This window comes from Meles meles, chromosome 7 (assembly GCF_922984935.1).
Source record: "Meles meles chromosome 7, mMelMel3.1 paternal haplotype, whole genome shotgun sequence".
In the NCBI taxonomy this organism is placed as follows: domain Eukaryota; kingdom Metazoa; phylum Chordata; class Mammalia; order Carnivora; family Mustelidae; genus Meles; species Meles meles.
The window spans coordinates 28,089,078-28,106,154 of NC_060072.1; positions in this window are offsets into that span (position 1 = coordinate 28,089,078).

A 17,077-nucleotide genomic window follows, 5' to 3' on the forward strand; every position below is an offset into this window, starting at 1 on the left:
CTGCTTCTGTCTTGACATGACCTTTCTTCTTCCCCAGTGCATGACTGGCTCCCAATCTCTCCTTCCTTTCCCTTAGGAGGACAACACTCATTGGATTTAAGATCAGCCTACATCCAGGATGATTTTTTCTGGAGATCACAAACTAACTACATCTGTAAAGACCCTATTTTTTTTTTAAGATTTTATTTATTTACTTGACAGACAGAGATCACAAGTAGGCAGAGAAGCAGGCAGAGAGAGAGGAGGAATCAGGCTCCCTGCTGAGCAGAGAGCCCGATGCGGGGCTCGATCCCAGGACCCGTGAATCATGACCTGAGCCGAAGGCAGAGCCTTTACCCACTGAGCCACCCAGACACCCCTGTAAAGATCCTCTTTTCAAGTAAAGTCACATTCTGAGGTTCTAGGTGTATGGGGGGCCACTATTCAACCCACTAAAGGGGGGGTGTTTCCAAATACCTTCAACTCCTTCATGCCACTTACCTGATTCTTACTTCAACCAATTCACTCAACTCACATTAGGGAGTACGTACTATGTATCATCAGATCCTGGGACGCAAAGTTGGTTCCTTGAAAAAGTTCACAATATTTTGAGGACGCACACAGGACAGATTCTCTGGGACTATAGTAACAGAGAGAGAAAGATGGTCTTTTATCTGTAAGTGACTGGAGTAGACTCCCTAAAGGAAGGAAAAGCTGCAGTTCTTTACTCATCTACTCAAAGCACAGGTGTCAAATCAAGGTACACAGGAGAAAGGAGAAGTGGGTGAGGAGAGACAGACCGTTCTTGCCCTCTGGATTGAAAGAGAACTAGGCAACTTCCTTGAGTGCCGAACCAACTTGCTTCAAATAGGATTGCATCCAACGTTCAAGGCAAATGAATATCAGGGTCTAACAAATTAGAACCCTGGATTACAACATTTAAATTTAAAATAAAGTACTTACTTTGAGTCTTCTATCTATGAGAAATACAGTTTTATTTAAAATGGGGAAGTGTACTACAAAATGTATATATTTATGATCATTAATTTACTGGAACAAAATATCACTGATTTCTAAATTATTTCGTTGGTTACAGATTGTCATATGCGGTGATATTCAAGCTCCCTTTATCATTATGTTTCTTTTAAGGGGATGTTTTTATAAATCTAATTTCATACGTATAATAGTTTAAAATACTTCCCTGCAGCTAAGTGGTAACTGAAAGCTAGATGTTAACTTGCCATTGCACCTTGTTTTGTGAGAATAGCTCTGGAGGTGCAAGAACACTTATTTCCAGCACTTGGAATGTGACAAATGTGTTATCTCTAGACTTCGTGAAATTCACCTCCACCTCCTTCCATCCCACCTAAATTCTCGGTGAGTGTAGGTGTTATGTTTTCTATGATAGAGGCTTTGTCCTCAGACAGTAAATCACACGTGTAAGGTATGTCACAAGGTTTCAATTCTATTTCTACAACAACTTCCGCTGGCAGGTGCTGGCTTAATCTCCACCACCCCGGAATCAGGTTCTGAAGCGATACCAAAGATTCCTTCACTTTTAGAAAACCCTGGTATCTACTAGTGAATAATTATTCATCCGAGGTGGTTAAACAGAGGGGATTCACTTGAATGAACTTGTGAAGTAGGTAAACATGTTCATTATCCTCTTACTTTTCTTTGCTAGACACTTGGTGTCTGAACAGACAAATAGAACACAAAGATTTTTTTTTTTAAAGATTATTTATTTATTTATTTATTTGACAGATAGAGATCACAAGTAGGGAGGGAGGCAGGCATAGAGAGAGAGAGAGGAGGAAGCAGACTCCCCACCAAGCAGAGAGCCCGATGCGAGGCTCGATCCCAGGACCCTGGGATCATGACCTGAGCGAAAGGCAGAGGCTTTAACCCACTGAGCCACCCAGGCGCCCCAGAACACAAAGATTTTTGAGGTGGTTTATAAATCTTTGATATATTTAAGACTTGATATATTTAAAACTTGAGTTAACATTTTACGGTTTGAAGGATTAGAAAGGGGTATGGAACCAATATGGCTGCCACGAAAAGAAATGCAACGATGACGTCTCACATGTCACTGCTTCCAAGAGCAAGCAAAGTTTTCCACACCTGTTCCTCAAAGCCCAATTTTACCTATCCAACTTTAGGTCATCGCCATCTTTAAGAATGTGATCTTTAAGATGTGATCAAAGACATGAAGCTTTCCATCAGAAGAATGCAGAATGCAATTTACAAATATTTTCAGCAGATTTTTAGTAGAGTCACATCTCCCTTCCCTAGGAACCAGCTCATTCTCCTGTTATCTTTTGGGTCAGACTCACCCTTTTTGGAGTTGGAGTGGGGTAGCGGCTGAACTGGCCACTCTACTTCTCCCCTTCCTTACCAGGCTAGTTCCTCAATGTCTTCTTCCATGCTGTCACTCTGCAGACAGACCCACTGATCCTTCTTAGTTGAGGGGCTTGTCTGTCAATCACGGTGAGAAAACATTATGGGGAAAAAAATAGCAGGGGCTTACAGAAATAACAATAGGGCCTTACAAAGCTTAACTCTTAAGGCCCTCATGCCCTCGCAGAGAGGGTTATAGGGACCCTGTTTTTCAATGGCTGGTTGCCTGTTTTATTTTTTTTCTCTTTCAAGTTGGATCTATTCTGATTAACTTGTTGGTTGAATTCTTTCTCCTTTCTAGGAAAATCTCAGAGTGTTTTGAAAGTTATCCTGGGAGTACATTTATCTCAAGCAGGTAATTTGCATCCTTGAGCTCCTGTGGACTATGACAGCCCAAACCTGGGTACTTTCTCACCACACAGATTCCGTAATCTTTTCTCTAAGAAGCAGATAAGTGTCATGAATTTCTTATGAAAGGAAGTCAGTGATTTTTAAGAACCTTGTGAGGGCATTAGTAAAGGGAGTATCATTAAGGAGAGGGTTCGGTCATTCAAAAAACACTTAAGGCTAGCCTACTACAGTGAGAGACTGCAAACTGAGAAAGAGACAGATTAAAAAGGAAACGGCCCTTTAGGAATTCACAACTGGGATTTTCATTGTTTTCCTATCTTTTCAGTCTTACATTCTTTTCTCACCTGACTTCATTGTGTTGCAGTCCAAATATTCCTTCAGCTTTATGGGATCATTTTGAGTTCTAAAAGAAGTTGCTTGTCACTCTGCATTTCAGAGCTTTTCTCCTCACTGCTTACACTTTTTCCTCCATAACGCACCTATCCAGAGCAGGCAGATTTAGCAATAAAAAAGTTAGGTCTGAATTTCAGATAAACAGCAAATGATTTTTAAATTTTTTCATGTTCTAGATGTTACTATAAAAAATATCATTGTTTACCTAATGCTGATTTAACTAGACATCCTGTTTTTTCATCTTGAACCTTACCCTTACCCCAGCCCATCTCTCTAAACTGTTAGCTCTCAAATTTAGTGATAGCCACAGATTTAGAGAGCATCTTCTTTATTCTATAATCCTGGTCATGGAGATAAATGCTCAAGGCTCCATAGGAAGCCACTCCCTGCCAGGCAGCACCTACTTGCTCTCCTCTGACGTTGACCCGTTCAGCAGCGTGGGACACTTCAGGCACTGTGAGCCTCATACAATACGTGTCGTCGGGAGAATGTTTGCTTTGTCCCCTATCTCTTACCTATTTGAGTTTTTTATTTCTTTCTCTTTTTTCCTTTTTTTGTCCCCTTCAAGAAAACAAGTCCTGTGGGCCTAGTTTGTCTATCGCCTGTCCTGGCTTGGGGTTCATCCTTTGCTTCCGAGATGAAACCAAACCTAAATTTTAACCTCCTCTAAAAATCAAAGAAGAAAACCAGAGATGAACAACTGAACTAGACATCACCTTCATTGTTTCACCTGCTCGTAGTCTGGTAGGATTTAGAAGGGATGCAGCCTGGAGAAATGGATTTCAGAGTAGCTCCTGTCTGAGAGCTGGCTGCTTTGAGCTCAGTAGATACCACAGTTATGGGGCACCTGGGTGGCTCAGTCTGTTAAGCGTCTGCCTTCTGCTCCGGTCATGATCCCCGGGTCCTGGGATTGAGACCCACATCGGGGGTCACTGCTCCGTGCAAGGTGGGGGGGGGCTGCTTCTCTCTCCCACTCCCCCTGCTTGTATCCTCTCTCTCATTGTTCTCTCCCTCTGTCAAATAAATAAACAATATCCTAAAAAACAAAAAACAAACAAACAAACAAAAACAGAGACCACAGTTATCATCAGTCTGGTAAACACCAAATGTGTAATTTATTTAATTCAAGACTTTTATAGGTATACGATCATGCCAATGGATAACCATTTTTTAACCTCAACCTAACCGAATTGAAATACCCGACACCTGAAATCAGCAATTTCTAAAGTAGTTTAATATGCAGCTGCTTTAAAATGTGCTTAGCAAAATGTCAGAACCTACTTTCAAAGAGAGCTATCTGTTGGGACACCGTTTATTCTCACTTGTAACTTTTATACGATCACCTCTCACCGAAGAAAACTGGTTTTCTGTAACATTCTAAAGAGATGTTATCCACAGAAAAGGCTGTACTATTTCCAGTCAGCATGACCACCTCTGAGACGGGTAACAGACACTGAAACTTCCATGACACCCACCTCTAATGTGCATTGCTAAATTAATGAAACAAGGAGGCCATTAGACTGAGCTGGTTCTAATAGCTTAACAGCCTATGCAAGCAAACTAAAACCTAAGCCTATATATGCTTCAAGGATAAGAAGTTGAAGTTTAAGGACAACCAGTCAGAGCCAACCAGGATTTTCCCAAATAAACACAATGGTTTAAGCTATAGCTAATTTAATAATTTCTTTGTTTTGCTTCCACCTCTTTTCTGTGTTATTTTTTAAAGATTTTATTTATTTAAGAGAGAGTTAGTAAGAGAGAGAGAGAGGGGGGGGAGGGGCAGAAAGAGAGGGAGAAAGAACCTGAAGCCCACTGCACGCTGAGGTGGAGCCCAACACCGGGGCTCAATCCCATGACTGGGGGAGGTGGACCTGAGCCAAAACCAAGAGTGGGATACCTAGCCAATGAGCCACGCAAGCACCCTTGCCTCTTCCCTTAAAAGTCTAGCTCCTAGATTCTGGTGGTAGAGCACTCCTAACCACTTCAGGTCTGGTACTGCCCTATTTGAATTGATTTTTGTCCAAATGAACTCTTAAAATTTTTAATATACTTGAGTTTAATGTTTTAACACTATAAAGAAGCCATTCATAGACCTGGAATTTGTATGCACAGAGATTTGGACGTAGACCAGATTATTATTCCCCAAGAGCTGAATCTAAAATTGGATGTCCATTTGTACCACTGGTATGTAAAGCCCACTTTTCACAGAAAACACACAAATGTTTCTGAAATCTGCATGTGCCTCCTTAGCAGCCAAGGGAGAGTGCCGGGGACTTGCAAACAGCATAGGAGCCTATTGAGGCCCATCAGTAAATCAGAGGCTAGGGAACACTCTCGGGCCTGAGACCCGAGGCCTCAGGAGGAGGCCATTAGACTTTATAATCCTAGTTCAGAAACGTCCCTGTGTGCCTGTCCCCTGCCTGCATGGCATCCCGGTTACTCAGGACCCATCGCACTGACTTCTGAGTTATTCCTGATTTAGGCCTGGCTGGGGTGGTTCTGTCCTGTTTTGATTATATCAGCTGTTTCTGGTGATCTCATTACTTTGTTAATTAAATTTTTAGCTTATTTTAATCTCCTTTTAATAGTTCACATCTAACGGTTGGGGAAGAGGAAGTAGCACCTCGGAGACTAGCGTCTGCCCCAAAGGTGGCTCCAGAGCCTTCCTTCCTGTGCTCCAAATTATATCCTCTTGCCAGGCCTGCCGGAGAACCCCAAAGATGTGAGCTAAAAATACTCATCCAGATAGTGTAGGAAGACCTCCTTTGAAATTACCCCTCTGGGGAGAAATGCAAATAGCCCTAGGGCCTCTGGGAATTGCCAGAAAAAGAAGAGCCCCTGAGCTGCTCACTGTCCCAAGGTGAGAACTCACCCCTCTTCTGTCCTGTGTGTGTGTCAAAGTGTACTTTCCACATTAGTTATCATTTGGGATACAATAACTCCTTCTGGGGTCTCTTTGGGCACAGGACAGACCCTGAAAAGAAACTTTCCAGATGTTATTATCTGTGTGGTCACCTATCCGTGCTCCTTTGTCTGTACGATGTTAATGTGGCTACGTTCCCCAAACATCGGCCCTTTTAGGTAAATGGAAAACTCGGAAAATGCCAGCTCTTTGTTTATTCAGTCTGGCCCAGTCCCTTAAGGATCTCAGTTCTGTTAAACTTTTACAAATATTTTTGCCTTGTTGTCATTAGTGTTTTGTTTTTTGATTTTTTTTTTTCTTCCTCTTGGGTTTTAGCTAGAGGGTTTAAATGTTCATGCCCTCAAATCTATGTTCCTTATTAGGATGTATTTCCACAGCAGAGTTTCTGGCAATTTTGCCTTAAAACAATCCACTATGAATACAAATTTTAAAATATACAACCAAGATTTCAAACAGTGTAAATAGCTGTACTGGTCCAGACCAGCAGAACATCTCACGTCGTTCAGCAGTAGAACAACAACTGGCAGAATCAGGGACACGCTTCTTTGATCTCTACCATACGCACACTCGATGCTCCGTGGGAAACCCTAAGCATCCTCTTTTTTCTCTTCTTCCTCTTTCCTGAAAAAGTCAGTCCTAAAGAAGTGAAGCAGAATTGAGCAATCAGTTTCTGGGCAAGGTTGTGGGGACGGGGGAGTTGGAATGCAGAGCTCAAGTGAAGAGACAAGGACATATATCTACCTTCATTATATACTTATAATTCTTAGCTCACGGTCCACAGGTGTGGCAGGATATTTCATATTCTTAACAAAAAGTTGGCGCCTGGGTGGCTCAGTGGATTAGGCCGCTGCCTTCAGCTCAGGTCATGATCTCGGGATCCTGGGATCGAGCCCCGCATCGGGCTCTCTGCTCCGCAGGGAGCCTGCTTCCTCCTCTCTCTCTGCCTGCCTCTCTGCCTACTTGTGATCTCTCTCTGTCAAATAAATAAATAAAATCTTAAAAAAAAAAAAAAAAGTTAATTATTGAATGAAAAGTCTTTGTTATTTAGGATGCTATTGGTTATAAGGGATAATAACAAGTTAAACTAGCTTAAGCAGAAAAAAAAGGAACTTACTGGAAGGCTTTTGGGGTCTCTCACATAATCTAAGGAAAAGGTGAATGACCAAGTCACAAGAAGGGCTAGAAGGCAGCAGAGCCTGGAACAACCCAGTTCAGGAACTTAAATGTCCCCGGGTGTTCTCCATGCCTTTCACTTCTGTTTCTCTTTGTGTTTTCTCTTTCTCTAGAATGGTCTTCTTCACAGAGTAGGAGAAAATTGCCACTGATTTCAAGATTTTACTTGCAACACATACGACTGCAGGAGAGAAGCCACCTTGATTTCCAGTGTTTCTAAGTCCAGAAATGCCAGTGAATGGATTCACTGGCCAGGCTTAGGCACCTATTCGTGGCTGCTCCTGCACGCTTGGATGGAAGTGGGAGAATAAGGACATGAGGGAGTATTCGAGGGATTTCCCAGAACAGAGGTGCTGTGTTATAACCCCTGAGTATCTAGAAGGTAGACCTTCCTACTTCTCTCCATCTCTTAGGGGTATAGGTCGTCAGTTCTACTTTAAACTTATCCTGACTTAGCACCGTTCTCTGTAATAACTCTATTCTCAAACTCCAATGGTGAACTCAAGAAAATGACATTTATCAGAAGTGAGAATGCCTCAGTGTGTTGCCTTTTGTGTTACGTGAACTCTGTAACAGACTGTCAAAAGTGGGATGCCCAAGTATAAGCATATTTTTAATGAATAAGTTTGGCCAGTTATGTTCCAAAAAAATTGCAGCTAATTGTACTTCCACGAACAAAGTGTCAGAAAATGCCATTTCCCTATACACTTATGGGCACTGGACATCATTAATTTTTTAATATTCATCAGTCTGATAGGTCATAAATGGCATATTGTTTTGTTTGCATTTTCCTGACTACTAATAATACTGTACATCTTCTATAATTGTGATCCACCTTCCTTTGTTCTCAAATGAATTGCCTATTCCTTTGTTTTTTCTTTTCTTCTCTTCTTCGCTTGTTTTCACCTTGCAGGATATTAATTTGTGTGAAGATATTAATTTAACTAATTACATTTTAATTTTTATTTACTATACTTATTATTATTATGAATCTCTTATTGGTCACATGTGACTATTTTTTTTTAACCCATCATTCATATCAGCTTTGTTTAAGAAATTTCTCACAGAAACAACATACACGTATGGTCATATGTATTAATCTTTTCCTTTATGGATGCTTATTTTCCTAACTTATTTAGGAAGGTTTTTCTACCCATTCTAGCTCTTGTAGTTCTACACACTTCCTAACTCTTCTTCTGCTGATTTTTATTTTTATAATGTAGTCCACATGGATTTGATTTTGTACATGATGTAGCAGTCTAACTTTTAGCTGGAAAGCCAGTATTCAGGGTATATAAAGTAAATAAATCCGCACCTTTCCAAACATAACCTCAGAGGAGTACACAGTTGATGTTAACCTTGGACTTTTCCCTAAGCACATAGAATTCTTTGAGATGTGTGTGTGTTTACATATACACACACATATGCATACACAAATAAACACAATATATAGAGCAAGGCCAGTTTTTATTTTATTCTCCTTCAGTTTGCTTTCTTTGCTTAAAATTCTGGGAAGGAACTCCAGACTACTGGTATATGGCTCTCTAGCTCATTCCTTCAGAAGACACAAGAGCGAGCTATATTAAGAATCAACAAATCTGGTGCATTAAGGCATGACCAGTGAATGAATGAACTGCTCCCAGCTGAAGTCCCCAGGGTAAAATCTTCAGCTGCCCCAGCTCTCCAAGTCCTGCTCTGCATAGTCAAATCTCCACAAAGTTCTGTACTCAACTCTCCTAGGACAGAGTCCCAATATCCCCCTCTATCTTCGAGAAGGGTAACCTTCTCGTGCGCCTCCTTCAATCAGTCCCCTCCACAGAAGCTGCACATTCTGAGCCAGCTTTCTTCTTAATGAATTGCGGGTCTGGTTTCTCCATTCACTGTTTTGCACAGGAAATGCGGAAAGCACCATTGTTCTCCTGCTGACCCTTTTGATACTTTTTACTCTATGGGGGTTTTGACCGTGGATATCGTTAAAAATAACTGACGACTCCTGCAATATTTCTTGATTTCTCATCAATCTTTGATTCCATAGGCAGGTACCATTTAGCCAAGACATATGATTTTGATATTGATTCAAGGTTTATCCCTCAGAGCTTTTTTACTGCCACAGAATCTCAATCGGGGTTCTTTTTTTTTTTTAATTTATTTATTTTTTTCAGCGTAATGGTATTCATTGTTTTTGCACCACACCCAGTGCTCCATGCAATATGTGCCCTCCCTATTACCCACCACCTGTTCCCCCAACCTCCCACCCCCGACCCTTCAAAATCCTCAGGTTGTTTTTCAGAGTCCATAGTCTCTTATGGTTCGCCTCTCGGGGTTCATTTATTCTTCAGATATTGTACTGAAGCCACACTTTACCAAACACGGTTACCAAACATGGTGGTAAGTGCTGTGGATATACTGGTGAGCCAAAAGAGTCACCAAGCTGGGTAGTTACGGACTTCTTTGGGTCACTTAGGCTACATCACTAAAGGGGCTTAATTCCTAACCTAGTCTTAATCTGTCAATCAGGAATTTTCTAAACTGCTCCAAGGAGGTCACACGGGCCCTCTCTGTCCCTCCCCTCCATCAAAGGAAGATGAAGTAATCCACCCAATAAGACAGCCTGACTTACCCCTAAGGGAAAGTGACTTGCTGGAAACAATCTTTTCTTTTCTTTTGCTAATAATGTCTCGCCCCACCCTCCTTCTATAAAAAGCTTCCACTTTTGCTTGACTCCTAAGAGCCTCTCCCTACTTGCTTCTGGTTAATGAGTCCCTTAATAAAGCCAATTAGATCTACCTATACTAGGTTGAATTTTGTTGTTGTTGTTGTTGTTTTTGACAATAGAGGAATAAAAAGTTACCCAATAGTCATATGATTTTGAAGCGTTTTACTGCTGAAAAGGCATTAACTGATGTTCATTTTGTAACTGAGCATTACATTGCTGAGCATAGTATCCTATAGACAAAACTTGAGGATCCAAGGACTCAGCTAGGGGGTTAAAAAAAACCAACAACAAACAAAACGGAACAGAACAGACATAACTCCCTGCCTCTAAGAAGCTTATATTCTTCACAATCTACATGGATGACCATATTGTTCACAAGGTAAATTCTTTCATGGACTCTGGGTGGCTCAGGTCATGATCCCAGGATCCTGGGATCCAGTCTCCTCAGGCTCCTTGCTCAGTAGGGAGCCTGCTTCTCCCTCTGCCTGCCTCTCCAGCTGCTTGTGCTCGCTCGCTCGCGCTCTCTCTCTGACAAATAAATAAATATAATCTTTAAATAAATAAATAAAGGTAAATTCTTCCAGCTCACAGAGGGTGCATTTTGTTCCTGATATATAGTCTATCACAACACAGCGCTCATAATCAAAGCCCAAAGAAAGTACAGTAATCCCATTAAAGGTTTGTTTGCTTAGATGGTTACCATATCCTCCAGAATCTGTCAAGATTACCTCTTTAATGTTTCTTGATCTAGGTCAGAGATAGGCATTACCTCCTGCTTTGTAAATAAAGTTTTATTGGAACATAGTCAGGCCCGTATTGTCTATGGCTGCTTCTGTGCAGATAGGGAATTGGAAAAAAAAAATATCTTTTTGCTCACACAACCAAAAGTATATACTATCAAGCTCTTTATTAAAAAAAAAAAAAAAAGTTTGCCTATTTGCCCATCACTGATCTAGACTTCTGGGGCTTCAAGTTTAGTATTATTGAACATTTGACCAGATCTAAAGAAGCTTCTTGAGAGATGTGGCCTCAGTTACAGATACTCTTATAGCTCTCCTAGAAAGGAAATAAGGGATAGAACGTCATAAAAATGGATCTTCACTTTCTAATTCTCATCTTAATACCAGAATACCCATTTCCGCAGTGCTTAGCAGGTGCAACTCTTAACGTGCAAATGTGTCTGTCACTGCTTTGCTTACAATTCTTGGGTGACATCTCCCTTATTCTTTGGATACCACTAATGTTTTTAAATGTAGTCTACAAGGTATCTCAGGCTCTGACCTCACCTGCTGTCCCAGCCGTATCTTTGGTCTCTACCCTTATTCTCCCCAATAGGAACACAGGTTCTGCTTTGGGCTCACATCTTTGTCCTTTGTAAATTCACCTCCTTAGTCTACAGAACAACTGTATTGCCCCCCCCCACCTGGCCCCACCCAGCTTAATTCCTATGCATCCTCAGACTCCTGACTAAGGACACTGATGTGGGAAAGATTTCTTTGATTGTCCCATTAACTAGGACTGACTTTCATAGGCCTTGTATTTTTCTTTCACAGTGCTTTTCAGAGTGGCAGGTAGGTACTTCACTTTCACTGCTTACTTAAAGTCGGTCTCCCTCCAGATTCCGTTAAGTGTGGGACAGGTCTTTTCCTGTTTGTGGATGTATCTACAATGCTTAGCCATTACCTTACTAGTTAAGCCAAATTTGGAATGAATTTATGAATACCATGGAACACATACATCAGACATTTAGCAGTGAACTTGTTCCCAGCTCTCACTGGAAGACTCAAATCAAAAACGCACACTATGTGTTAGGGCACCTGGGTGGCTCAGTAGGTTAAAGCTCTGACTCTTGGTTTTGGCTCAGGTCGTGATCTCAGGGTTGAGATCGAGCCCCAAGTCCAGCTCCCCTGAGCATGGAGTCTACTTGGGATTCTCTCCCTTTCTCCCCCTCTACCCCTCTCCGTGCTCTCTCTTGCTCTGGCTTTCTCTCTCAAGCAAACAAAATCTTTAGAAAACATGCACTACCCGAAGTGTGTTTCCTGAATGTTTTACAAAATTTTACAAAATTATGTTCTGTACTGTAAATTGATAAATGTATGGCAGTTTAACAGTAATAAATTTTGTTTTCTTTTGATGACATCCTTTTTTCTTTCTTTTAAGTTAGCAAAAGCAATGTACTTTGTTGTGTTTCTTTTTCCCGGATGTCAAGAAGTTCAAGAGTTACTGCATTGCTTCTTTGCCACTGTGTTCTCCAAACCCAAATTCTTGGTTAAAAAGTTCTTCCTACTTTCTTTACGTGGCTTATTAGGACTTTCATTTTTTTTTTAATCTGTTAAATATTTGCTTCATGTCAAAATGTCTCGGCTTTGCATAATTAGATCTTGCTCCTATATAAGACTCCTAACTTTTCCCATTGGAATAAATGATTAGAAGACTTTATAAACAGTGCCTCTTTGGCCATATCGGGACAACTGGTAAGAGTGGAAGCTGCCATCCGACTCAGGAAGTCTAAGCATCCTGATTTTAAAATTATATGACTGCCTGGGACTGGAGAAGAGGGGACAAGGAAGAACTGATTCTTAAAGTCATTTAAAAAAAAAAAAAGACAGCAGAATAACCTAGAGTAGGTCATCCACTGCTCATGGGATTCACACAGCACAGGAATACACTGCATCAGCACCGGGGCAAAACTCAGCTTCCTGTGCCATCAGTTAGGGACGCAGCCTAACACATAAGCAGTTTGAGAACGAGGACCTCCTGGGTCACTTCTTGCTTCTCTGGCAGGCTGGTTTTCAGGTCACTTATCCTGCCTTCCTAAGTATGGGGGCAAGGGGGTGGTGGGAGACAGGGGCAGGAGGTGACTTAAAAGAGCTCATCTGTTTAGGAGTTGGGGGCCGGGGGGAACTTAATCATAAGCTTGCACTTTCTTCAGATGATTAAACAATGAGTGTTTATGAAATCAAGAAAAATGTGTTTTCCCCCCTAGAAGTTTCCTTTTCAAAGACGTCTCTGTGCATTCTGGCTAATTTAAAAAAGAGCCCCATAGGGTGCTTATTTTTTTTTACACATATATTGCCAAAGTAGTTCCTGTTTTGGTTTTAATGTGTTCCTTCTTTTTAGTGAGATGAAAGAGAACTTTCTTTAAAAAAGACCTGTCTGCTGATCATGTTTGTTCGAATGAGCCTAAATAAAGCTTCTGTTAAGAGTTTAACCGTTTAGCTAAATCCTCTGGGCTAAATTATCTGGCGGATTTTCGCCCTTAGTTGGACTATGTAAGTGGAGTGCTCTTATTACCCTCTTTCTAACTGGAAATTCCTGCCTCCCCCAGGACTTCTGTGAAGTGAATGTCTTGAGGAAGGAGCTCTTTCTCTCAATCCAGTTGATGTACTTTTTTTGCATAAAGTTACAAGTGCTCTTGACTCATGGTCCCTACCAGGTCCATGTTGCAAGGACGCTTTGTTTCTGCAAAGCAGAAAGCCATGAAAAGAACCATTCCTTGAGGGCTCTAAGGGTGTATCTCTGACTAGTTTTACAGTTTGAAATTGACTCATGCAATAACCAGTGCGGCCAGACATTAAAAACAGCATGGAGACCAGCCTTTGCGTCGGAAGGTCAGCAGCACAGTCAAAACTCAAAATTGGTTTCCAGAAGACTGAAATGTTTTCCTACAGCACACTGGATGAAAAGATTTAAAGAAAAGCCCTGTACTACAAAATATGCAAATATGGAAGGCTTTCAGCACAAGCACTAATGCCAATAAAGGAGCCTTGGCTTTCATATTCAATTAATTCAACCAAATCAAACTGCAAATATCATCTAAGGGGTAGATTGCTTCCTCTTCATTTAGGAAAAAACAAGTATTTACTAAACAAATGGATAAGAACACAAGATAATGAGAAGCCTCTTGGGTTATCTCCTTCAGAAAATAAATGCAATTTGACATGCAAATCTTAAACTTCTTCTTTTTTTTTTTTTTTTTTTTATCCCCCCAGAGGACTTTCTCTTCTTGGCTAAAATAGTCTTTTTAAGAATTTGGATCAGTCTAACTTGCTATGCGCCGTAGATGAATACATTCTAAGTTCCTTTTTGCAAGGGGAAGTACTGGCTGAAGTACATCCAAACCCCTGATAGTTTTCACCACCGTGCTGGGCATCTCGATGTAGGGCTTCTATATTTATTTGTTTATTACACTTCCTTTTGCCATTTGAATGTTCCTTGGTTTTAGTTGACTATCTCGTGTCAAATGAGTTCTGTGACATCACTTCGTACACATGAATGCTAATCTACTTTGAGATTTAAAATTCAAGGTCAAGTTGCTGCTTTTCTTAGAAGTGAAAATAAAGCCATGGACTATGCCAGCATTTGGTTAGATGATTATTTTACCAAGCTTCCGGAGTATTATCTTCTCTCTTGAGAGTAACATGTGGACATCATTATCGGTTCTGGCTTGCCTAATGTCTCAGAATCTGGGAAGAATGCATTTTACCCAGATTATAGAACTTCAGGGAAGCAAGCAACGATTCACTTAAAACTTAGTTGATACTTAAAGGCCACTTTTACCTATTAACTGGGTATCTTGACGTTTTTTCTTTTAAGACACAAGTTTTCTAACTTGAGATAGTATATGCCTAGATAAAAATTTCATTGGTTGTAAGTTATAGAATTTTGCCACGACTTTTTAAGTTTATTTTTTTTAAACATTTTATCTATTTATTTTAGAGAGTGAGAGAGAGAGATCACAAGTAGGCAGAGCAGCAGGCAGAGAGAGAAGGGGAAGCAGACTCCCTGCTGAGCAGAGAGCCCAATGCGGGGCTCAATGCCAGGACCCTGAGATCATGACCTGAGCCGGAGGCAGAGGCTTAACCCACTGAGCCACCCAGGTGCCCCAAGTTTATTTCTTTAAGTAATCTCTACACCCAAAGTGGGGCTTGACCTCACGACCCCGAGATTGTCACTACTTTTTATAAAAGCAGTCTTTCTGAAACATTAGGATCTAGATAGCTGGGCCCTACCTCTGGAGTTTTTGATTTAGTGGGCCTGGAGCCAAAAGTTTACATTTCTGTCCATTTCCTAGGGCGATGCTGGGGTGATAATGGGGTGGGAACCGCTGAGACATCGCAATCCCCTGTCCTATTAGTTGGAGGGGAAGGAGAGCCCTGTGTTCCATATTCAGAAGGTTAAAAAATACTATAGGCCGGGATGCAAACTTGTTAAGAACTTTGTAATGATTCTTTAAAGTTCACAATTTTCTGAACTTGATTCTTACTATCTGTCTCTTTCCCTGTGACCATTGTTCAGCCTTAACACTGCAATAGGTCTTTGGCAGCTGGGAAGATTCAGATACACATCTAAGAAGCCTGAACCCTGGTGGACACAGAGTATATGGTGGTAACGTTACAAAGAGAGCAAAGCAAATGCAATCAGAGGCTCTGCTAAAAGGAGGGAAACAAGGTCATGGAGGGAGGCCTGGCTTTGAGAAGTGGCCCTGGCGCTTAACAATAGAAAGTTCAAGGAGAATTCCTGGAAGGCCAGTGATCAAGTTCCAGTGCCCCGCTGAGATGGACACAAAACCCGCCCTTCTAGCCGCCCTCCTGCTCCTTCCACCTGATGCCTAGCGGGCTCCCCTCAGTTGCTGGGGAAGGGGGACAGTGGGGCTGACTCCTCCCTGGTTCGTCCTGCCGGTTTAGGCCAAAGGAGAAGTGAGGTGCTTTGATAGTGCGACATGGAAGGCATTCTTGCTGCTTTCTCTCAACGGCCCCTGGGGATGATTTTCATTCCAGTGAAATTATTTTATTTGGCAGATGAATGTTTTAATATGTCCTTTGGTTCACTTTTTCAGGGAACCTTTTAATGAATGTCGCTCTATTTTCCTGGTATGTCAGCCATGAGAGGTCTCCTCAGCAGCCTTGAGTTTTGTTTGTTTTTTCTTCCTACTGTCCCTACTCATCTCAAAATGGTCTTGTAAACTTCATAGGGTTTTCTTTCTCACAGTCCCATTCCGAAAAGGTAGTATTGGGAGGATGCCTCCCAGTCCTGGAGTCTGTGACTTCAGAGTTCAAATCTGGTCGCAAGACTCTGAGTAAATTACTTATTTTCTTGACGACTGGAATCTCACATGGTTCACTCCCAATGATACCTCCCTGGTGGCGGTTCTTGGAGAATGACAGAGGAATGTGTCTGCCACACTTGGCCTGGTGCGTGCTGCCCAGTGATATATGACAATTGCTCGTGCTGCTGACGGGCAACATTTTAATCCCCTTTCCTCCCATGCTCTCCAACCTGAGTTGCTTTAACAAGAAATAGGTTAGCTCCAAATCTGCATGCCTCACCTTCTGATTTCTAGGTCTGTTGTGTTTTCTGAACCCCAGTAGATCTCAATCCAGTACAAATGTCTTCGTTTGCACCCCTGGATTCATATCTAAGCAAAGCAAGGCAGGGGGCCCGGAGGGAAGGCTGCTGAAAGTGATCTCCCTCCTGTGGGCAACCAGAAAAAGAATAAATGAAAGACAGAGGTCTCTGTTGAAGAGATAAGCCCACGTGTAAGCTAAATTATTTAAAGATTTAAGTAAGAGCTAGAGACAAAAATAGAAGTCACTTCCACATTACCTCTTTCCAATCCATCATCCTCAGGGCTTTCCAAAAAATAAATCTGGTCCTATCACTTCCCTGTCAAAAATGTCTCCCCTCTGAACATCTTCTGCTCCCAACACCACTAAGTTTTTTCAAAAATACTTATTCTCCTTATATTGGCTTAAGAATTTAAAATACTCCAAGTTCAGACCCTTCCTTTTCTTCTTTCCGAAGAGAACTAATTGTGAGCCAATTTCACTGGTTTAGCAGAGAGCATTCGCTTTTGGGGCTTTCTTGTCTCCTTCTGTACTCAAACACACACACAAATAAATGCCTTGTCTCTATTTGCTATTGACACTGTAGAGAACTCTCCCACTCCCCCCACCCTGTGCTTTTTGGCTAAGCTGGGAGTTTTTGAAAGCAAGCACCAGGGACACATAACACTCTATCTGGAAGTAAGTTCAGGACAAATAAATTAGAGTGAATGCAACTCACTGACTGGCCACAGTGAAGCCAACTCCTGCTCAGCCTGGAAGTCTATGGGTCTAAAGATGCCTTCAGGAGAGGGAGGG